General features: G+C 36.5%; 2 pseudogenes; both read right to left on the minus strand.

Moving 5' to 3' along the window:
* Positions 1–1,794: 1,794 nt before the first annotated feature.
* Positions 1,795–3,515, minus strand: LOC119790953 (annotated as a pseudogene).
* A 2,867-nt stretch (positions 3,516–6,382) lies between these two features.
* Positions 6,383–15,672, minus strand: LOC119790960 (annotated as a pseudogene).
* Positions 15,673–25,419: the final 9,747 nt, after the last annotated feature.

Genomic DNA, 25,419 nt, shown 5'->3' on the forward strand with positions numbered 1-25,419 from the left:
AGTAATAAATAGTATATTTACTAGACATTTATTATTATTGAAATGTGTCAGGGTTTTTTTTATTATTATGGCTACTTACAGCCTGAAAACTGAGAGCCAGAGCTTGCAGGCATGCATAATACATGAGATAGTAAGAGATGAAGGGCAATGTCCTGATTCTCCTCTGCAACTGCTGACCTATGCAACAAACCTCTAACACACAATGTGAGGCAAATCCTCATCTAATGCATCACAACCCATATCCCCTTTGCTGAGTGTGCATGTGCTGCAGCCAAGTGCTTGGCTGCGCCAGCAGGACACATCACACACATTTCAGTTCAGTCACAAAAATCCACAACCATGAAAAACAACCAAGATAGAGATTTAATGAGATATAATTTTATTTAGAGAACTACTAAACTCTTTCAAAACTCTTTTTTCAGGTTTAATCACCCATGTTTTTTATTTATGTCCATTCATCTATTGTCAGCTCTGCAGAAATACTGACCCCATCCGGTGCATCAATGTCATTACAGCCTATGAATTAATCCTTTTTCATCAAAGGGACATTAGCGCCATTTATTGGAACTATGAAGAACTGATTTTACTGATACAAAAGCCTCATTAGAACTTATTCAGTAAAGTTGATGTAAAACTTTTAGTAGTAAACTTTTTCTTATCAAATAACAATAGTTCAATTACATTTAATTATATATCTTTAATCTGATGTTCCCTCCCATATCATTAGAAGGGTAAAGAAAATAAAAACTTTAAAGAAGCATATTCACCTGTTCTCTGACAGCTAGAGCTAAAATATGCTGTTACTAAGCAACCACTGCTAAGAAGTTTGACTTGAGAATTAGAGCTGCATTAATTAAAGCTGGAAATTAATATAAAATGCTTTTGAACTTAAACTTTCTCAAGTCGTATGTTATGATGAACGAGCAAAACCAGCATATGACAAATGCAGCAATTAGTCAAAGTTTTTGTTGATAAATACTCGGTATTTTTATCTAAACAAAATTATGATTATTACTTTTTTTTTTTTTTTTTTTTTTAGAAGTCAAAATGACTTTGGGGGCCAAAGTGGGGCCAGTGGTTTTTCATAGGATCTAAGCATGAAAGCTGTGATCTCATGTCATGATGGAAACTGATATTATGTATTCAGACTAGGGGCCATAGCAGGGGCCAAGGCCAATTTAATAGAGGCACTGGCTCCTGCTGGACCTTGTCTAGAACCGCACATCCATTGTACCATTTGTTATAGTCCTGACAGCTCCTCTGAAGAAGCAAAATGTGTTATTATAAGTTTTTGATGTATATGAGCATTTGTCAAAGTTTATTTTGAATAAATTCAAGTCAGCAATTAAAGTAGAACGTTTGAAATAACAAGCTACACCCGTTATGTATTTCAGCTCTTATAGTGGTGATTTGTGGATATGAATGCATAAAATCATCAGTCAAATCCCCTTAAACAAAATTGTAAACGGTTCATAGAAATTATGAAAAAGATTTATAGAATCAAATATTTAATCTGAATAAAACCAATTTCACTTGAATTATTAACCACATATCAGCAAAAAAATATCTTAATACATTTTCAACATGTTCAATCAAATCTATTTATCTCATAAGTTACCTTTATTTAATTTCCATCAGTATAAGAGTTTATATTTAATATTTTCTGAGAATTAATTCAGTAGCAAAGCATATTGTGAAAAACTTTAAAGATTCAAACTGATTTAAAATAATCATCAGACTGAAATAAAAAAAATCCTTGAAAAAGAACTGATGATTGTAATATAAAAAGCAATAAAGCAGTTAAGAAAATAAAACATAAGATTAAGAATCAGGGTACAATGTGACTAACCAACAAGAAAAATGATGGCCTCATATTTTAGTTTTAATCCATCTAATTTCTAACAATCTTAAAATCATTATCTTACCTGAAATTAAATAAATAGTATTTTTCCAAATAACTTTCATCACTTTAAAGCTAACTTGTCAGAAAATAATAAAGAAACCTCAGATTTACTGATTTTGATGTCAGATGTTTTAGCATCAGCAGATTTTCCAACACCAAAATAAGGAAAAGGTTTCTCAGTGAAAGTGTCTCTGTGAGTGTAGATGTGAGACATGTCTTCAGGGTCGTAGAAGGACACCTCCCCCCTGTCATAGTCCAGCTGGACTCTGATCCTCTGGAGACTCTTCTTCACTGTGAGAGTCTGACCAACAACATTATTGTATTTTCCATCACAATGCCACAAACACCAAATTCCATATTCTGGTGAAGCCTTTATCTCTCCCTTCCTGTCAACAGACTCTTTAGCCAATCCAACAATCCAGTCAGGATGATCTCCAACCTCCACCTCCCAGCTGTGTTTCCCTGAGCTGAAGCCCTCAGAACCAAAAACATTGTAGTAATTAGTGTTTCTCTCTGGATTATCAGGAAGCTGCTGCCATGTGTCTCCACATCTCACACTGGTCAGATCATCAGACAGATGCAGGTATCCACTAGCAGTGTTTGGGTCCAGAATGACAGGACTGAAGTGGACCTTGTCCTTCATCTTCTCCCAGACTCTGAAGGACAGGTTGCCCAGGTGTTTGGCCACATCTATCAAAGCTCCTGAGACCAGCTATGGATCTGACAGTGAGCTCTGGGCTCTGGCTCTGCTCTGAGTGGCTTTATAACTGCTGAGGAACGACACCTGGTCTTTCTGCAGGTCTTCTTCAACAGCAGAGATACTGTCTGACAGAGAGGAGATCTGCTCCTGAATCCTCTTCATCTCTCTGCTGATAGTCTTCCCCTTCTGCTCCTCTTCCTCCCTCAGAGCTGCCAGTCTGGACTCCTCTTCCTCTCTCAGGAACTGGTGGAGCTTGTTGAACTCTGCTCTGATCTGTCTCTCTGTGGACAACAGCTGCTTCTTAGAGTGTTCAATCACATCATTGTATGTTTTCTCCACCTGTTTGTGTTTGTTCCTCTTGTCCTGCAGAGACTTTAAGTCAGATTCCAGCTGCTCCTTCAGCTCACTGACTGCTTGTTCTATAGGAACCACTTTGTGACTCTGGTGGAGAGAAAACTCACAGACAGGACACACAGCTCTCTGCTCGTCTTCACAGAACCAATAAGGAACCTCTGGGTGTTTTTCACACACCACCTCCTTCTCCGGCTTCTGTTCCCTTGTTATCCCATTTAATGAATCAGCAAGTTGTTTGAGTGAAAAGTTTATAGATGGAGTTTCTTTTGCCAGTATTTTGCAGATGGGACAGTTCTTGTTTCCAGTTTGTTCCCAGAATTTCTTCAGGCAGCTTGAACAGAAGCTGTGGTTGCAGCTCAGAGACACAGGATCTCTGAAAGTCTCTGAACACACATGGCAGCTTAGGTAACTTTCCAAAAGTCTCTCTGCCATTTTTTGTGAATTATTTCAACAGCAGGACTCACCAAAGTTTCTGCTTCTTCTTCTTAAAATCCTCCAGATATTTCTCTCGTTTTCCAGCAGAGATCTAACACCCAGTAATGGCGTCTCAGCTCAGTTCAATGACGCCTGAAAATACTTTCAGTTTCTATAACCTGTAATTCAATGTTTTTAATCTGCTGTGGCAGATTTCGTCCAGCTGGTGGTGCTGTTGGACTATTCTGATTGGTTATAACTTGTAGTAAAAGCGTAAATAAGTGTTTGATAATTATTCATATTATTTTTTAGTATTTCTCTATTTGAAAAAGGTATTTGCCAATGAGCATAATTATATGGCCAATTTCATCAATTTCATTAGCAGAATGTCATCAGAGTGAATTATTTCCTTCAAGTTAAACGAAGAAATGTAATCCATTTAAATTTTCGGCCATTTTTATAATTCTTTCAAAAATAATTGTATCCCTTGGTAAGAAAGGATAAAGAAAACATTGTTTATTCTTTGAAAGAGCAAAAATTTAACATTATGAATCTTTTTTAAAAAGGGTTTTTTTTTTACACGAGTTATAAATGTATATATATGTTTTTTTTTTTTTTCATTTCTTGTAAGTTACGGTGTGGGGAAAAGTGGGTAGAGTTTTGGTACTTTTCTTGTAGGTCTTTTTTTTTTTTTTTTTTAGCTTGTTAGTCTTGGTCCTCACTACCTACTGGTTGGAGGATGTAATGCACGTCCTTTTAACATACAGGTCAATCAAATAGTCAACATTGGAACTCGGCAGTCCGATAACAACATCCGAATAATAAAGGCATCTTGTACTGGGTGTAAATCTGAACCCAGAGTATTTCACTAAAAGATCCTTTCTTAATAAAGCCTCAGCATCTTCTAGAATATCCAGAGCTGCTCCTCCTCCATTTCTGTCTCTTCTATACAAGGTGTAGCCACCAACATTTGATAAAGAATTATCAAAGCACTCATCCAATGGGTTTCTGTCAGTGCCAGAATATGAACACCATTGCTTCAGCATCTATTATTCATTTCCTCCACTTTATTCCTAAGTCTGCAAATATTTAGGTGGGATAAAAACAAAACATTTTTAGAAAAAAATAAAAATTAAAGTCAGTTATATTGTTAAAACTTACATTCATAAATAAAATAATTTATGAAATCATTCACTGACCAAACTAAAAAATGAAATCCAAATTACCATCCTTGGTTTGATTATCATTTGGCCACATAATCCGCTAATCAAACCTCAATGTGGATTTTTCTCCCCTTTCCTTTGCAACCTTTAGTTTGAGCCAGAATTCCTTTAACCTCTGCAGCACAGCCTCTGAGAAATCCTGACCATCTTTTAATCCATGATGGCATCAATGATAATGTTTTTCCTCCTGAGTTTATTCTCAGTATGGTCCAGTTTTATGAACACATGTCCTTCACTTCCTGTTTGTAACCAGTTTATTCTCCCAATGTTTTAATTTAGCTTCAGATTCAGCCTGTTGAATTCATCTCCTCCATTTCCTCCTGTGTGAACTTCAGGCCTTGTCCTTCTTTAATCACAATACAGAAGAAGAAGAAAATCTCCTCTTGCTGAGTCAGGATATCTGTAAAGATTTTTTTTTTTATCAATCAAACATCTTTGTGAGGAAGGATCTAGAGACAAAACACTAATTTTCACAAGCTGCAGCTTTTTAGGAGGTATCATACCAGGATGAACCAGCAGATGTTAAATGAATCCCCTTTTCAGTCGAGGCCTATCACGCCTTGCAGTCTGGGTGTTTCCTAGATCAGATTCCTGGTTTGACTCTGATGTATTTCACAGAATATGAAGAAATAATAGAGACCAATATCACTTTGTTACAGAGAGTGCATAATGTGATAAAGGTGTGACTGGATCAATGTGATGTTTGGTAGATTCAGACCAGCAACTCACTCAGAGGTATAGTATGGCAGCCATTTTCAGCTGTCCTACCATACCTGCTAAGTTTGAATTCAACAAGAAACAAACAGAATAATCAGAGTCTAAAATGAAGTGACTGATCAAATCTGTGTCTCCATCCAATCACATTCAGAGTAGAACTGTACAGACAGCAGAGTCCAAGACATGATACAGATGTGAGAACTGCTGTCTGGAAACAAGTCAAACTGAGACGGTTCCTCACCTCTATGCTCTATTAATCACCTGTCTCTATGGAGATATGCAGATATTTGAAACATAGATGTTCATAATAATCAGTCCTATTTATTAGGACCTGTCAGTTTGAATAGTTTGAATTCATTTATCTACTTTAATTTGAATTATTTCCAAAGAAAAACAGCAGTTCTGTTGTTTTACTTTAATGTTGAACAGCTGATTGGAGCATCTACAATCAGAGATTCAACATTTTCATCTTAAGGTTTGATTTATGATTTATTCTGACTTTACCAACATAAACAGATCCATGTGATGATCAATATTCTGGATTATAGAATCTATTATATCTTTGCAGCTCCCAAAGTTTTCATTAAGTTTAACTTAAATGCGAACATATAAGATAAATAAAGAAAAGAATAAAACAACCTGATTTATTGTAGAGTTTATAACATCAATAACAGAACAAACAAGTATTTAACAATTCACAAAACATTTGTTATGACAAAAATATTCCAAATTAAATCAATGGCTTGTTTTCTTGATAGTGATACTAACAAAAATATTCCATTTATTTCAGGACTAAATGTTAGATTTTCTATTTTTCAGTACAAAGTATATTGTGACAAAATAGCACTGAACTGAAATACTCAACAGATTAAGAGAAAAAAAAACATGAAAATGGGCCAAACATTGTAAAAATTAAATAAAGGAGTCAAAAAAATAAAAAATAAAATAAATGATCTCATGGCTCAGAGGTTGCTAACAAAATAAATATATAATGTCTTTTGACTTTATATTTAGGTTTATAATCAAATCCATTTAAATAGAAATTTACACCTTTATCATTTTCTGACATAAAAAACAAAAAGTATTTTTCCAAATAACTGTCATTGTTTTAAAGTTAGGTTGTCCTAAAATAATAAAGAAACCTCAGATTTACTGATTTTGATGTCAGATGTTTTAGCATCAGCAGATTTTCCAACACCAAAATAAGGAAAAGGTTTCTCAGTGAAAGTGTCTCTGTGAGTGTAGATGTGAGACATGTCTTCAGGGTCGTAGAAGGACACCTCCCCCCTGTCATAGTCCAGCTGGACTCTGATCCTCTGGAGACTCTTCTTCACTGTGAGAGTCTGACCAACACCATTAGTGTATTTTCCATCACCATGCCACAAACACCAGAATCCATATTCCGGTAAAGCCTTTATCTCTCCCTTCCTGTCAACAGACTCTTTAACCAAACCAACATTCCAGGTAGGATGATCTCCAACCTCCACCTCCCAGCTGTGTTTCCCTGAGCTGAAGCCCTCAGAACCAAAAACATCGTAGTAATTAGTGTTTCTCTCTGGATTATCAGGAAGCTGCTGCCATGTGTCTCCACATCTCACACTGGTCAGATCATCAGACAGATGCAGGTATCCACTAGCAGTGTTTGGGTCCAGAATGACAGGACTGAAGTGGACCTTGTCCTTCATCTTCTTCCAGACTCTGAAGGACAGGTTGCCCAGGTGTTTGGCCACATCTATCAGAGCTCCTGAGACCAGCTGTGGATCTGACAGTGAGCTCTGGGCTCTGGCTCTGCTCTGAGTGGCTTTATAACTGCTGAGGAACGACACCTGGTCTTTCTGCAGGTCTTCTTCAACAGCAGAGATACTGTCTGACAGAGAGGAGATCTGCTCCTGAATCCTCTTCATCTCTCTGCTGATAGTCTTCCCCTTCTGCTCCTCTTCCTCCCTCAGAGCTGCCAGTCTGGACTCCTCTTCCTCTCTCAGGAACTGGTGGAGCTTGTTGAACTCTGCTCTGATCTGTCTCTCTGTGGACAACAGCTGCTTCTTAGAGTGTTGAATCACATCATTGTATGTTTTCTCCACCTGTTTGTGTTTTTTCCTCTTGTCCTGCAGAGACTTTAAGTCAGATTTCAGCTGCTCCTTCAGCTCACTGACTGCTTGTTCTACAGGAACCACTTTGTGACTCTGGTGGAGAGAAAACTCACAGACAGGACACACAGCTCTCTGCTCGTCTTTACAGAACAGTTTAGGGTCTTCTTGGTGTTTACTGCAGACCACCATCAGCTGCTTTTCTCCTCTTTCTGTCTCAGATGATCCAGATTTCTTTCTTCCAGTAAAAGAATCAGCCAGTTCCTTTAGAGTGAAGTTCACTCTAAAGGAACTGGCTGAATTTCTTCAGGCAGTTTGAACAGAAGCTGTGGTTGCAGCTCAGAGACACAGGATCTCTGAAAGTCTCTGAACACACATGGCAGCTCAAAACTTTCCAAAAGTCTCTCTGCCATTTTCTAAAGAATTATTTCAACAGCAGGGCTCACCAAAGTTTCAGCGTCTTCTTAAAATCCTCCAAATATTTCTCTCCTTTTTCAGCAGAGATCTAACACCCAGTAATGGCGTCTCAGCTCAGTTCAATAACGTGTGAAATTACTTTCTGTACTTTAACCTGTTAGTCATAAAATAAGGTGCTGTATCAGGGTAAATTACGTATCTTTTATAGATTTACTTCTTTTCCTCAAACAATCTGCAGTGTCAGTTTGCCTCCAGCAGATGATGCTGTTGGAGCATCTTTTGCAGCTGAACGATGGGCTTCTGGAAGGTTTTTGGGTTTTTTTGCCTTTTTTATCCTTGCAAAAAAACTAAATTAAATAATAATTTTCTGACTATTTTAACTTAATTTTAAACATTCAACCTGACACTAATTAAATTCATTTATGAAAACAAAACATCTTTAACTACTGGATTTTACATCAGTTCTGGTGTCTGTTGATAAATAATTCTTCTTATGTCAGTCTTTTCAACATTTTTGATTTTTATTTCCCTATTAAAACAGAAGACTCATCAGGTGACCAGCAACATATTTATTTAAAAGTTCTTTAACCAACATTTTGGACCAATACATGATTTTAGTCATTATCAGTTGTTTTTGTTTTCTCATATTGATAACAAACATTGAGGAACAACAAAGAATAGCTCCTAAATATATTAATCCCAAAATAAATCTATACATTTTTGGTTTGATTTTATTAGGGCTTAATGATTACAAAGGTTGCCCTTAATCAGGTGATATAGGAGATTAACACTGTCCTTACTTGGGCCACAAAATTAATTATAATCCAAAAAATAATATCTTAAAAGTTTGAAAAAAAAAATAAATACAAAAAGGATCAACTTTATTTACTGATTTTCTTTCTTTTTTTTCTGAAGTAAAGCCAAAATAAATAATCTAAAATTTTAATAACCTTCTCAATAATCGGATATAATATTAATTTACAGTAATCAAATTCTTCTAAATAATAGTTAGTAGATTTGTGCAGTTTTCCATGGTGTTATTTTTATCTGATGAACTCCACGTTTCAGAGGTAAATCCTCCATGATATCCCCCTAATCTATAGCCAGTCAGATTTAGGTCAGGACTTTGTCTGGGCTACTAAGATTTTCAGCACAGATGATTATATTAAAGATAAAAGAAAGAAAGTCTATAAATTAGGGCTGCAACTAATTCTTATTTTGCTAATCAGTTAATCCGTCTATTATTTTTCAATTAATTGATTTCTAAATTAGTTGATGATTATTTCAATAATTGATCGATCATGATTAATCACATAGTTTCATCCCTCGTATAAATGTTTAAATTTATAATAGAAATAATAGAATAGTAGAAATAATGTAAAGCTGCACTGCTTGAGATCACTGCCATAAACGAAGCTGGGTATAAGTAATGCACAGCATAGTTTAAACTGTTAGGTAATATTTGTAATATTAAAAGGTCATTTCAAAAGGCAGGTTGGAAAACTGTGACTTTATCATAAGGTTTTTTTTAATACATTGTGGTAATGGAAATAGATTTCTTGATTTAAAACTGTTCAAATGAAGTCTTCAGCAGAGTTTCCTACCTAAATGATTGAATCAAACAAGCCTGCTCTGCAACATTGATTGGCTTTATTGATAACTTTAATATCTTCTAAGAAGGGAGACACCTCTTCAAGAGAGATGGATTTCACTTTAATAGATCAGGTGCAAAACTTTTGAATTCCAACATTTTCTATAGCCAGATTAAATTGCATGATGTGAATGAAAAACAGAAAAAGAGTCTCCATGATGATAATCATCACCCTGAGGAGGCCTATGCATGAAAGTTCTTGGGAAGGGAAAAAGAACAGAATGAACAAATAACAAAGAAGCAGATAGTTGATGAGGTGATGGATAAATACAGCACACCTTAATCATTGCTTTGGAGCATAGTGTCCGCTCCTAAAACGCCAAAAAACAGGTGTGAGACCCCAACACAAGCATCTACCCTCCAAAAAGACCCCTGCAAGCCATCCAGAGCAAAATCTCCCATTTCCCACCCAACTTTAAAGCTGAATGTGTCCATTCAACATGATAATTCGACCTGTAACTGCATTTAAAACTAAAACATGCAAGAGAATCTTTCTTTGAGATTATCAACAAAAACAACAATGCTTGCACGTTATTTGCCACAGTCGACAGATAAACCCTCCTATCCAGTGGCAGCTGGTGGAGTTTTATCGACGGCAGGCTATAAATTCAAAATACACGTATACCATAAACCAATTAAATGCATACCAAGTTATCACACCAGTATATTTATTTGAACAGCATGAACAAAACAAAACATAAAAACACTTTATAAAAACAAACTATGATTTCATGTACAGGTTTGCTTTTTGTACATAGATTGTGCCCTTCTGTCCTTGACAGAAGCAAATTTCTGAATGACTCTATGGTTCAACTCAGGGATGTTATTTATTAGCTTCTTCTCATTAGAGAGCATGGCCAGGGAAATGAGACAGTCCTGTGACATCATGTTCCTGAGGAAGGTCTTGATCATCTTGTGTGTTGAGAAGTACCTCTCAGATTCAGCTGTGGTCATGGTAGTTGTGATGAGAAACTTCAGCAGAGCCACAGTCTCTGAGAAGGTGTCCTGAAGATTGTTTCCCATGAAGAGCTTGTACAGACCCACAGCAGTACTGCAGCTCTTGAACTCTTCATTGCTGTAGATTAGACCCAGCTCAGTTCTCAGCTTGTTCTTGATGAGCAGTGGGAAATGAAGAGTTCTTCCTTACTTGTAGCCCTTTAAAGGGACCTTTGCACTTGATTAAAAACAACATTGGTTAGCACTAGGATATTTTATTTAGCACTGCACTTTAAGCATAGATTTGCACATAAAGAACAGTTTGCATATACGGTTTTTAAAACATTAATTTAATATTTATTGTGTATTTTAATAGTTAGCATGTAGCCTTTTGTTTCGGGCTCTCCACAGCTGCTGTCTATTAACAATTGGGGTGGTTGTCTGTTGAAAAGAGAATTGATGTTTAGAACAAGCAAAGGTTACTGTTTAGAAACTTTAGCAAATTTTAGTGAAAAGTCTGTTGGAAGGTAGTGCAAAAGAAGTGTTGTGGTGCTAGGAAGCTGACAAGGTGTTTGGGGGTCCAGACACCAATTATATATTATGGGAGAGACCATGGAAAACATAGGGGGATTTGTGCACATTGTTTGTGGGATCTCTAAGGTGTTTGGGTGTAAGTTTAAAGGGCTCATAGAATGGTTCTATAGGGTATTTGGTGCTGTTCCTTAAAAGCTAGAAACCCTTTATGTCAGTATCCACTAAAGCTGCTGGCAGAAAATCCAAAACTCTGGTCATTCTGCTCTTTCAGACTGTACAAACCAAACATCTCTGACAGTGTGAATGTGTTATACACTGGAGATGACGTAAGGTCTTGGAGTTTTCAATTTAGGTCTGTGCCCATAGGCAGGCACTGTCGATTACATCTTAATTACCATTTCACACAAATTGCTTTGCCCTCATCTGGACTTGTTTCATTAAAAATGTTTAAAATTGAGTCTAACACCACAATGTAATTGAGAATAGGTTTGCCACATGCTTCACATTTAGAGAATTCCTTATAATGTAGCTGATATAGCAAACTCCAAATTCGGAAGGTTTAAACCATTCTGAAAGGAGTAAAGCGTTAAAACACAAACACGCATCTTACCTGTAGCATATCAGCACCAGCGACTACTTTTAAAGCACATTAACCACAGCACCAAGTGTGTGGAATGGGCCGCGTTAAGAGCCACTCTCCGATGCTGCTGATAATGTGGTCCTGTATCGCTGAAAGAGGACAGAAGCTGGAGGAATTTAAGAGGTTGATTCCCACTGGGGTCACTAAAACCAAAAGTATAACAACTACTCCATGGCTATTTAGATAAAAGCACCCAGTGAATGCCGAATATTATACTTTAAGAGAATATGAGTGGGTTGAATGTGTAACAACTCACATATTCAAGACTTTTTGAACCACAATAAACTTTGCACTTCAGTGTGTGCAAAAATAAAGGTGGAAACACAATATTTCACTTTTTAAAGTCACTTTTGAAAGACTAGAAAACAGAATTTTTCTGTGACTTTGAGTATATTGACTGTTTACAAATCAATTTTATAGATATGGTGATTACAGATTAAAAATCCTTCAGTATTACCATTTATGGAGCTGCTACCCCAATCTTAAGCTACAAAGAGTGACTTTACTCATTTCTTTCTATTTGTTCAGCCATTAGAATTTTATTTCTCAATACTCTATAATGTAGTTTAGCCACTAAAGCCTAATATTTATCAGTAAAGCCAGAGGTCAGCCCTTTTATTTGGTGTGTATCCTATGAGTCCGACATGTTACTTCTCTTGTAAATCAGAGACTGGAAGCAGCTCTAACTGTCAAGGGAGAAGTATTGTTCCTCAGATGCTCATCCTCAGCTTCCTTCCATTTTTTTTTTTCAATTAAATCTGTTTGCCTGTATATATGAGTCCCAGGGTATGATTTATGAAAGGCTGAGGAGAAAGGTACGTTATGCACTATGGAATGTGTATGAGGGATTATATCAGTGGTTAAATAAAAACTATATTGAGACTCAATAAAATGAACAGGTCAGGTGAATAATCATAAATAATAAATTTCATTTGAAACCAAATTGTGTTTATAATGTAATGTCTAACTGTAAACTGTAAAAATATTGTGAATAAAAGTATTTATTTTCCCAGAAAATATTTTACTGCGGGAAAGAAAATACCAGAGCCATAACGTACCAACCGTATAGAATTATCAAAGAAAAAAAACAGACTTTAGTTATTAAATGCCTTAAAGGTAAAATGGAGGATGTTCTTATTCCAGGTGGATCATAAAAAATAAGTGTTCCTTCTAATTTTCAATGATTTTGGTGATATGTTTACATAAAGTTGTCCTACTTGCTCGTCCACAGGTAGCTAGTGGCGAGTCTGACATAGTGCGAAACTTGCAAATCTTTTGGAAAGTTAGCCTGTATGAGCGATGCAAATGGAACTTTTAAACGGCGTTCCCTCTGAGGAGTGGGTACAGGGTTCTGCTGGAGGTTTCTTCCTGTTAAAAGGGAGTTTTTCCTCTCCACTGTCGCTACAAGTATGCTTAGTGTGAGGGATTGTATTTGAGTCAATGAGTCAGTGCAATCAACTGGTTTTCCTTAGATAGAAAATTTTGAATCAATTTGACTGTATGATCTGGTTGAACTATAAAGTGCCTTGAAATGACTTGTGTTGTGGATTGGCACTATATAAATAAACTGAACTGAATTGAATGCGGTTTTTGAGCAAATATTCTGGGATGGTGTTTTTAGCTCTTTCCTTTGAGATTCAGTCGTATATACTGAATCCCAAAGGAAAGAACTACAGCATACCCATCAGGTAGCAATCCCAAACTATCTCAGTGCCACTGTATATTAATGGCAGAAGCAGCTTTAAAAGATAAACACTGTTTGATGTCCTGAAATCAGACTCTTAAAAAAAAGGAATTGTTTTTTGCTCCACCTTTTTACTTCAATCCTTCTCCCGTTCTCTTTAACCTTGAAAATGGCTTCCCAAAGCGCAGTCACTGGTAAATATCAAATAGGCAATATCATTAAGGAGCTTTGGCAGTAATAAACAAAGAGCCTTTCACGCCCTTGCAGTGTAGTGGTGCCATCATACATATTGATCAACAGTGGTGCAAACCCATTTTAACTTCATTTTCAGGGCTATATAAAGACTGGCATGTCTTAATTTGGTGCACTGATGAATCATTCATCTCTGCGTACATGAGGGACTCCGTGAGATCATTGCCGGACTGAAAGCCATCACACAAAAATTACTTCAATGAGCAAAGCAAAAGGCAGGAGCAGAAGCTGTTTGGCTGTTCAGCAGAAAGTCAGAAACCACCGCTCACCTTAAAAAGAAATGCTTAACAATGGGAGATGATAGTTCAGTGTCTTCATTTACAAAACAACTAATCAAAGTAACAATAACTATTTTAAATCCACTCAGGCTTTTTATTGAAACAAATTCAAATTCAATTTAGACATCTGTAAAGGTTGTTAAAGCTAAAACTGTACCATAGTAAACCTGATTCAGGTTGCTTGATGCAACCAATGGCTTGTCAGCTGTACAAAAATAACTCCTTAAAGAGCTTAAACAGCATCTAACAGCATCATTATTGAAGATCAACTGGAAATCCACCACAAAAAAGTTGTCGTAAACTGACCAGCCAGACACTGGTATTTATCGGAGCAGCAACCAACAGGTTTCTGGTTACTCTGGAGGAGCTACCATGATTTAGATCTCAGGAGGGAGAATCTGTCAGAATGACAGGATTTAATCAGGCACTATAGTTTCCAAAGAAATGTGGAACATCTCCTGCAAAAATGTGAAAAAAGGAGTTCAAGTCAAACTGATTAAAATACAAACATGTTTTGGCCATAGATAATATGTAGGGTGAGACAGGAAACCTGGAACACACAATCGTTTTTAAAGGCTGAAAAAACAAAACAAAAGAACCCTAAAACTTAAGAGTGGGATGAGATTCCTTCTCTCTGCAGAACAAAAACACTTAACACACACTCTGAACTGCAGTGAAATAGCTTATGTCAACATATATTCATATGTTAAAACGGTCCACTCAAAGCCCAGACATAATATTAACCACAGTAAATAGGTGGTATTCAAAGGTCTTAAAACCTATTTCTCAAACTGCCTGGGATTAAGATAAATTGCAAAGAGAAACGGTCAAACATCTGAGTTTTAAAATGTATAAACCTAGTACAGAGATATTGTAGTAGAAGGATTGCTGTGAATGATGGTTCTACAAAGGATTCAACAGGAGGATTGAATACTAATTAATTGCACATTCAGAGTTTTCCTTATTATCTCTTTTTTTTACCAATCAACACATTTATATTTCTAAAGTCTCCTTTAACTGTGTTTTTAAAGTCTCTTTATTCAGGTTGATCTTATTAATTTTTTGTCTTGTAGTTTTATGCCTGCCCATCTGTTTTAAACCTTAACACCAAGAGTTACACTGGGCTGTATGAGAAGTACTCTTTAGATAACGTTTTCCTGATTGATTCATTGTATGATCTTCAAAAAACATTAAACCCCATTTTGATTTGTGCTGATTTATACCGCAGTGAACGAAATAACATATTGGTTCTGTTTTGACAACAGCAAAAAAACATAGTATAATAATATCGTATAGTGTATAAGTGGGTGTTTTTTCTATGGATAAAACAGATTTCTCTGTCCTGGCAGGTGACTATTATTTTTTTTTTTTTCCAAAACTAATATGAGCTTTACTTTTCTTTCTCAACAGACCCCAAAAGCAACCAGGAAGCATGGATACATTAGGGCTTTCAATTATAAGAACCCAGGGAACCCTGGGGCTGAATTCCCCATTCAGGCCTCTTACCACCCAACTATTGCACTAACATGCCTTCTAATAGCAGAGCCCTGATGCTGCACTTCTCAACACTCACTTAACCTACTGTATTGCCTGCAGTCAAGATGTGCCTTGTTCCAGTCAGGTATTGGAATAATACAGTTTCAGAAAGAGGAGAGAATAAGACAAGGCAGTGCTATCTAACGGATCTTCATGTTTAGATATGAGAGGCTGCAGTTCAGTCCTTCTGGTGATTAATAAAACAATTATCAATTTCTGTGCACTTTGTAGGTTTTTACTTACTTTCCCAGAGCAAAGCACTCCAGCCTGACAGTCACTCCTTTGGCAGCCATTACAGATGTGGGGAAATGCACTTCAATTTTGGGCTCGTATTCACCCATGACACCTGGAAAAGGTTAAGAAAGAAGGATTCAAGATATTAGAACCCAGCATATATCCTCCATCTTTTCTTTCATTCCAGATGACAATCTTCCTTCCTTTTTTATTTTAAAGAATTAAACAAACCTATTAAGCAATGACATATTTTTTTTTGTTAAAAACATAAAGAGCAGTTATGCAAAACCTGCAGAATAAAAATGTATTTCGAGTAAAAGCAGCTTATCAATAAGTCTCTACAAATCTCCATGGTACGTCAAATCCTACATTATGAAAAGCACACACTGCACACCATATGGCCTGGTTTGCATAGTGTTCTTTTCGAGACTTCATCTTAAATTCATTAACTTGTGCTGCACTTGTTACAAATATAGAACAACTTCTTAAAACTTAAAAGCAGGTTTTATCTAAAGGCGCTTCAACAACCAACATGATTCTAGGCTTATTATGCATTCTGGTTTATTTCTTTAGTGCTCAGAACTTAAGTAATTAAAATTTGTTTTGTTGAGTTTAATGATTCGAGTTAAAACAAGTTCTAATCAAAAATTCAGTTTCTCTGACAATTGAATTCCAACAGAAGGAGTTTTTCTACAGAAAGGTCTACCCGCTGTCCGTGTTCTGTACAGTATATGCACTCTTGATTGGGGCTCGCATGATTTACTGCATCAATGTAGTGTGCTATGGAGGTGACGGGCCTGGGGTTCTACAAAGGTGTTCATGACAGGTGCTTCAGTTGTGGCCTTCAGCATCTCCAGCGTTGATTCTGGTGTCTCTCCTCTTTCCCTTGACAATACTTCATAGTTTCTCCGGGGGTTTAGATTAGGCCAGTTTGCTGGCCAACCAAGCAAAGTGATTTCATGGTCATTAAACCTGTTCTGGCATTGCTTGGAGGCTGACAGGTACTAAGTCCATCTGGAAAAATAAAATCAGAATGTCTGTAAAGCTTATCAGCAGAGTGAAACATAAGGTGCTCTAAAATGTTCTGGTAGACAGCTAAGTCACACAGTCACAACGCCAGAAAATGACATGGCTCCCCTAATCTTCACTGACAGTGGAAAATTAGCTTGGGACCACAACTTAGATGGAGAGGCTCTTTACGCTTCCCCCAGAGTCTTTGACTTTGATTACCAAATGAAATGCAAAGTTTAGCTTCATCTGATAAGATTTATTTGGACCACTAAGCAATTTGCTACTGAGCCCAGATTAGATGCTTCCAATGTTGTCTCTGGTTTGGTGATGCAGAAAAGGAAAGTGACAGCCATACACCATGAATATGTCCGCTATTCTCTTTTCATGGTGACTTATGAAGCACTCACTTTAGCTGAGATCCACACCTTGAACTTTTCTAACCACCTGGAAAGGGCTTTGTTTCAACCCTCTTATGGCTGACTTCATCCCATATGGCTAAGTTTTTCCATCCACTAAATTTCATGTTATATACTTGAATGCTTCTATTGTCGAATGTCCAGCTAATTGATGAATATTTTGTTGCTTAATCTGCTTGAGTGGGATGTCAAAAACTGCTTGGTTTACAACAATAAAGTCAGCTGTCAGTCCCATCGTTGTGTTGGCCACAATGTAAAAAAGCTTCTATTGGTTTTGTGTACTGTAATACTGACTTTTCTGAGATGAATAGTGGGCATCAATTAGTTCAAAGCCACAATCATCCAAAAGAGCATTTTTTCATGTCAGCGTGAATAACATATTCCTGAAATAGTGCAGTACTGCATATGATTGAAATTATAGTCATTCCTGCAATCTCTTCCCATAAACAAGCATGTATTGACCATTTTAATTATTTAAAACATTTGGTGTCACAGAGGAAAAAGGACAGGTGCCAGGCAGCATATTGCAGAATGTCCTGAAAAATAGGAGAAAACCTCAAAATCTGTCAAAAAAATAAAACTAAAAATGCAAAAAAACAAAAAAGAAGAATGATGTACCAGCAAATATTCTCCAGTGACAAAAGGCAAGAGGACTCCATTGTCCTTCAGAATTAGTAATCCCCTCGACAATTCGCAAACACATTGTGAAGGACAAAAGTGATAGTGTGTTATCAGTCCTGCTAAGTGCTGTGATGCCTAACACCTTCACTCTAAGTCATAGCCAGAGGACACACTTGTTTGTTCATCTGTATGTTAAGCCGACCATTTATTTCTATTTGCCAGGATGGTGTGTCAGATGGCATTGAGCAAATCTAGACAAACAAAGGCAAACGCAGTCATCTGGGACCTAATTACTATTATCATTCTTACTAAATGGAAGTTTAGAAAATGAGCATTATTCTTTGCCTAAAAAGTCCTAAACTCACAAAATTGTAAACCTCTGCTGAGTCTACTTCCTGTATGAATACGTTTCAAAACATATTACGAGTCTGCAGGGACTGCCGCTTCACATGCATTATATGATCAGTAAAACAAATGACTGACATGACATTTGAGAAACCATAATTACACTTTTTACGCGCATGTGACATTTTTTATGTGACAAAATGAATTTAGCAGAGGAACAGCGTTATTGAATTGTGGCCAGATATGTATGGAAAAAAGAGTTTTATGATATTTGTTCCAAAGAACTTTTCAATTTCAATCTCATTCCTAACATTTATGGCTCCAAAGCAGCCCTTCACATATAATGAATTTGCAATATTTCACCAGCTCTGGCTATAGTATATTCAATATCATATTCAGTCTCAGTGGTTGGCCTTGATAGAACTGTAAAATACAAAGTCTATAGTGGGTCCGCTAAAACATTCCTGGTCCTCCTCTCGCAGGAAGGACATACATTTTATGTTTCAGTTTCATTTATTAATCATTGAAAAATTATATTTTTTTCTGTTGCACGCTGTTCTTTCTCAAACCAATTTGAAAGTAATAAGACTGAACCCCCAAGACGATAACAATAAAAAGTTAACTCAGCGTTTAGATGGCCAATCTAAAGCAGCAGTTTGAAAATAGGATAAGCATAAAAAAATAAAAATAAAGACAGTATCCCTTAGCATTACACATATTGCTCAGCTAGACTGGTCTTCTTAGCCAACAACCTTATCCTAAATAAATAAAGGCAACGTTAAAGGGTTTAAAATTTGCACTTGAATCCAACTTTTGAGTGTAGTGTATTAAAGGCGAGCTTGCTAATTTCACTCTAATTGAATCTACTTTGACTTTTTTTTTTACATTCTAGGTAAATAAAATGAGTAGCTGCTGCTTTATGTCATTATAATATATATGTTTGACCTGTTTTGTGATTTGCATCATTCATGTATTTGCAGTAAATTTTACTGTTTCATAAAAACTTTCAGCTGGTAGTTTGCAGTAAATAGAAAATAAAAATGGGTTCAAATAGATCATTAAGAGCCTCATAATTGCACATGCCTACGACCTTTGAATGCCACAGTATATTTGATTAGGGCTGCAACTAATTATGATTTTGCAATTTGATTATTATTATAACAAAAAAAGAGATTATTATTTGATTATTATTTTTTTTATTAGTTATTGGTTAGCCAAAGGCTCCTTAAAGAACATTTTTTTTACGAAATGAAACCAGGTTAGATTACATTTTCTCCACTTGAGGAGTTCTGATAGAGCATAATAAAAGACAATTTATCAGGGTTGGTAGAAAGTTGGTTGAGTACACAAATGCAGAGATAAGTTTTTGCACATTTATTTGGATGCAGGTGGCAACAGAAAAACTAATCCAGGAACCAACAACAAGAAATCAAAACCAGGAGATGCCAGGGGGAAACAAACACAAGAATCAAAGCAATGCAGAGAAACCAGGACTGAGGAACTGGACAGGAAGAGTATATATGCGAGACAGGACAAAGACTGTGGTAATCAGCTAATAGGGAGCAGGTGTGGATAGAAGCAGCTAGAAGGGAGAAAGGAGAATGGCACAAGGGAGCAACAGAGAGCAACACAAGAAAAACAACGCTGCTTAAAGCTACAGTGTGTAATTTTCAGCGACATCTAGCGGTCAGACTGCAGACTGCAGCAACATGAACATCTCCCCCCCACCGCTTCTCCCCCCCAACAGTACGGCGAGCGTTACGGGACAAAATGTCTTCCACGACGTCGGAATCACCTACCTTCTCAAGTGATGAGGTTTGTTTACATAGATCATTTTACAGATAGTATTTCATTAGTCTGTGTAGGGTATAGATTTCATGTAGACTTAAGATAATAAATATACCCGTTATTTTTTCTACGTCGTTGTGACGTTTTGGTGAGCTGCTTTGCATGGTGATATAAACAGACGAAGTAATTGTAGTCATTAGTTTAACAGCGAGATTGTGTTCGCTGGAAGAATATATATTCCCCGTTTACAGAGTCCAAGTCATGTTTGTGGCACGGGGGTTACAAGGCGAGGAAGAGGGAGAGGAAGAGGGCAGAGAGGCCGGGGTGGGCATGCAGCTAGGGCCAGGCGAGGGAGGGTGCCAGCAGGGTGAGAGCAGAGGAGGAAAGGCTTGAAGATCTCCAAAGGAGCCGGAGAGAAGTAACCGAGGTATATATCCAGAAAATTATTTTACAGAAAATTACTGAATCATTACCTGTGAAACGTCAGTGCTTACCTGTGCTGAATAAGTATACTGGAGAGTAACAGCATCATCACGCAGCATGTTATTGTTTTAGACAGGTCTGAGCATCCTGTACTCCAAAAACTGCAGTGATATTAGACAATTGTGTGTGTAGGATTAGTTACCTGTCCAAGAGAAAACTGGCAACTTGAGCGTCACTTTGAAAACCTTTTTCCTCCACCAGTGACTTCCATCGTGTAAATGCCGTGCCAATGTTGATCCGTGTTTTTTGTCGTTTCTTGTCACGCTTGCGTTTATTCTCGTCGTGTTTCCGCTTCTTAGATGATGGGGGTTCGGTGTCCGCCGCTTTTCGTTGTGATACAGAGTAGGCATGATCCTCCATTCGTCTGATGTTTGGCCACACAGTGCCAAACAGTTTGCAAAGTCACTCACGCCTGCCGCCTTGTTCACCTTTCTTGTTACTGAGGCGCAGTATACCTGCTTCTTCTTCTTCTTTGGTTTCAGGCAGACTAAACGCTTCTCAGGCATAATACTGCCATCTATTGTTCAGTACCGTCTCAGTTCATCTCTCTCAACTTGCCGTAGTTATTTTCGAGCGTAATGGGAGATCTCGCAATCGCTAGTTTGTTGCCTCTGCGCTTGCCGTAGCGCAAAGATGTCTGCCTCCATGGCTGCGAGACCCGCTCCTATGTAATTATAAATAACGAATTCTAAGGCAACGCAAATATTATGGTTAAAAGGCTGAGCTCATAGGTGATGATAAATAACATAGTTATGTATAATATATTAAATTTCTGACTTTATATGCCTGTAATTATTACACACTGTAGCTTTAAATATAACTGGAAAACAGGGACATTGACACAGAATTCAAAAGAAATCAATTGCCAAATAAATACAAAATGACATAAATAAAAATGTACATGAAAACTCAACAAAAGAAACTTAAACAGAACCAAAAAGTCCACAAAGGGAAGATTCATAACACAAAACAGTTTTTCTTTTTTTCTTAAATGCTAAATGTTTATATATATATTTTATAGAAGTGGGGTGCTCCTTCAGCTAAAGTCATGCTTTAGAGACTCTATACCTCAATTAACAATTATTAAATTAGTTGATGATTATTTCAGTAATCAATTAATCACGGTTAATCAGATCAATTGTTTCAGCCCTATATGTGATGAAAATTAGATTCCTCCATACACTGTATGCTTCTTTCATGGCAAAAAATAAAAAAATCCAATGAGATTAAATCTTTGGAAGCTGAATAAAATTATTAGAAATAGAATTGTTTGTTTCATCACATGATACATAAAACTCAAAGTGTCTTAATTCTTCAAAAGTCCCATTATATAAAACTTAGAGGGCTTTTTTATTTTAAAGCAGAACAAAAAATTCACATATTTAGTAGAGAAGCTTCTGGGATGATGCTAAGAAAGGGAAGAACCTTCCTTTTTTTTGCTGCTTCTTAACTGTATTTATTGTGTTTCATATTTTATTGTTAGTCTTTTTTTTCTCTTCTATAAGCAACTCTTTGTTTGAGTTTCGATTATCTTAAAGCATTAGATAAAGAAAAATTCCATGATATGGGGTAGAAAAGCTCAAGTCAGGAGGAAATCAATATGCCTGAATGTACATAAATGTATTTGAAAAAAGGAAAGCTGGAGAACCTGCCATTCCTTGCGAAGCCTAGTCTGTTTTGACTATTTGGCCAAATTTTAAATTCACAAGCTGGTCCCATAGGAATCAAATGAATATGCATCTGTACAGTAAGTGCCTGAGTAAGTCATCAATCTTTCTAAATAGGTTTCCCGGAAAGAAACTTTAAAATACCATTAAGGATACATACCAAACAAGATTTCTGCCATTGATGTTCTAGCTATGAATGCTTGCATATTTATCACATAAAACTTAAGAATTCTTCAACATCATTTTAAATGCCTCCAAACTTCAATAATAAATGATTGTGCAGAAAAGAAAATGTGCCTGTATGGAGATGAAAACATTACATTTCTCAGATATTACAGCAGCACAGTGAAGGCATATGTCTTGTAGCAACAACAAAAATGCCAAACTAATAACCTTAATATTTATCTGGAAGCTAAAGATAACAGAAATTAAGGGTGATAAATAACATAGTTATGTATAATATATAAAATTTCTCACTGTATATCCCTGTAATTATTAAACACTGTAGCTTTAAGTAAACAGAAAAAATATGAGCTGTTACTGTATTCATAAATGATCGCGTTGGTTTATCCATTCAGTGCTTGACTTACAAAAGGAATATTTTTTTGTTTTAAAATTCTCATCTTCCGAGTCACAATCACCCCAATGATATGAAGCATCGTCTTTATTTGTTTCTCACAGAATTCTATCTGGAAGCAGCTTAATACTAATTGCACAGTACCTTGAAAAAACATCAAATTCTGGTGTTCTTTTTTAATAAAACTATGCAAAGCAACAATGTGAAATAAAAAAAATAATAATTGCAAAGAAATACAGAAAGGCAATCTAAATATGCATTATATTTTATAATTGTCTCTTTAGTTCATTGTAAACATCTTATTTCAAAACAATCCTATTTTGTTAATCTCATCTAACCTGGCTGCATTTATTCACTGTTAACTGCAAATAAAGCTTCCCTGTGACAAACTAGAAAATACACCAAAAGGAGTGCAATTCTGAAAATGTTTATAGCAGATCTAAAGAATGCAAGATACAAAAATAGGGCCAATCACCTAAAAGGATCAGGCATGGAAAGGATGATTTAGAGAAGTATTACGAGTCTCATGGTACTAGAACTCTGGAGGAGCTGCAAAGATCCACAGCCCAGATAAATAAACCTAACCAACAGAAAGCAGGAAAAAAAGCCTATGCTATTATAGAAATCCATAATAGGTCCCACATAAAGTTAACACGAAACCATGTAGGGACAGAATAATAATGTCCAAAAGGGTTCACTGATCAGATGACTCTAAAAACATCCAAAACACTATGCAACAGAGGAAAACTAAGACCACAAATAACACCACGGACACTTTGCCCACGCTTACATGTGGTGGTAGCATCATGCTGTGAGGATGTTTTCTTTCAAAGTCATTGCAAAGCATTTCAGTGTTATAATTGTGCTTTGTCCAATGAAGATGGATTAGGCTAAATGTAGGAAGAAAACTTGCTGCCAGACTAACATTGAAAATCTAGGTGAGAATATGTCACATGACAAATTGTAAAACAAAACAAAAAAGTTTTAAGTTATATGTGACTATTTGCAAGGCATTTTTTTAAATCATTCTGATTCTGGTAATAAGTACTGCGGCAATTTTTTTTTAAATCATCCTCACTTGTTCTGCTTCAGTATTCAAGGCATCACAACATCAAGCTGTGTTTCTTTACTGTGCTATATCATATCATATAAAGCCCTGAAACAAGAAAAAGTTTTAAAACTAGTTTTCAAAGTAAGCACAAGAAAAGATATAGCTGTATATGTTTCAGTGGAAGTTATCAATAATTTAATGTGTTTTGCACATGTAGATATAAGAGTTACAACAGTGAAAAGCAAAGTGATGATGTCATGACCTAAACAAAAGGCTGTGTGGTTATAGCCCATCCTTAATTCATTCAGTAGTTTTAGACAGTCCCATCAGCATAAATTGCTCCTTTTGGTTCCTTTGAAAAGTTCTCCACCAGTCTAACATGATCACGGTCATGCTTCTGAGCACTCTTCCATGCATTATTTCTTTCGTCTAAAGGTTGCTTGAGGCTTTCTTTTATGCTCTTTGTTTCATATGCACACTCAAGTTTTTGTAGAATTCAAACCTTTACTTTAAGGAAGGTTTGAATGTTCTGTAGGAATTAAAGGAGCAGCACCTTGCTGTTTTAAATCATATTCGTCTCAGATTTCTCATAGCAGCTTTGCCTCATCTGTTTCTGTTTGACTGCAACACCATCCTGTAGAGAAATATCAGCTGTGGTGCTGCCATCAAGACCCAGTGTAGTCCTGTTTCTCTGACTGTGACTAACTGGATGTGCTCTCTTCATCCCCTAACAGTGTGATTCTAGAATGTTCCAAAGTTATGTAAATAAATAAAGAAAACTCCTTGAATGAGAAGGTGTGTCAAAACTTTTGGTCTGCACTGTATATATATATATATATATATATATATATATATATATATATATATATATATATATATATATATATATACAGTGCAGACCAGTGCAGCTACCACCTAAAGAATTATAGCAAGCTAAGTTACACTAATGTGTTAAAAGTAGCTTAACTACATCAGAAGCTACTTAACGTCGTACCAACCTAATGTCAATTCAAAATGAGTCTGATACACTGGTTAAAATATTTATTAAAGATCAGCCAATGACATAACACAGTGTAAACATTGCTTTATGATCAGCATATTAAAATAAAAACTGAAGTAATTACTAATAGACAAACTAGTAAACAATCTGATGTTATTAGGGGGGCCACATGCCGAAGGCATGGCCCACCTACTACTATCTCACATATTTATTCCGCGTATTATTAGGGGGGCCACATGCCGAAGGCATGGCCCACCTACTACTATCTCACATATTTATTCCGCGTATTATTAGGGGGGCCACATGCCGAAGGCATGGCCCACCTACTACTATCTCACATATTTATTCCGCGTATTATTAGGGGGGCCACATGCCGAAGGCATGGCCCACCTACTACTATCTCACATATTTATTCCGCGTATTATTAGGGGGGCCACATGCCGAAGGCATGGCCCACCTACTACTATCTCACATATTTATTCCGCGTATTATTTTTATTATAGCTTATAGTTCTCCTCGCCACCAAAAACTTCGGCGCGTAACTAGTCACGCACCATTCGTCGGATCGGGCCCAAAGTTGGCACACGCGTAGAGACCAATGGGGCGATGCGTGCTTGTATAAAACTTTCTCATTAGTCCGAAGGTTTGCGAATTATTAGCGAAAACGTCGCAAAAAATTCCCATAGGAAATGAATGGGGAGAGGAAAAAACAGCATAAAAAACAGCGCTTCACTGTGTTGGCATACATTCACGTAGAAAAACAGTTTAAAGCTCAGTTTGTAGATAAATCCTTCGTCTGCATAAAACTGAAGACGGCATGTTGATAACTGCTACGGTTTTTGTATAATCAGACCTCAAGCGCCACAAAGTTTTGGCAAAATCCAGCCTTCTAGAGTGGAA

Source organism: Cyprinodon tularosa, unplaced genomic scaffold (genome assembly GCF_016077235.1).
Source record: "Cyprinodon tularosa strain WSP-4 unplaced genomic scaffold, ASM1607723v1 ctg376, whole genome shotgun sequence".
NCBI classification, from domain to species: domain Eukaryota; kingdom Metazoa; phylum Chordata; class Actinopteri; order Cyprinodontiformes; family Cyprinodontidae; genus Cyprinodon; species Cyprinodon tularosa.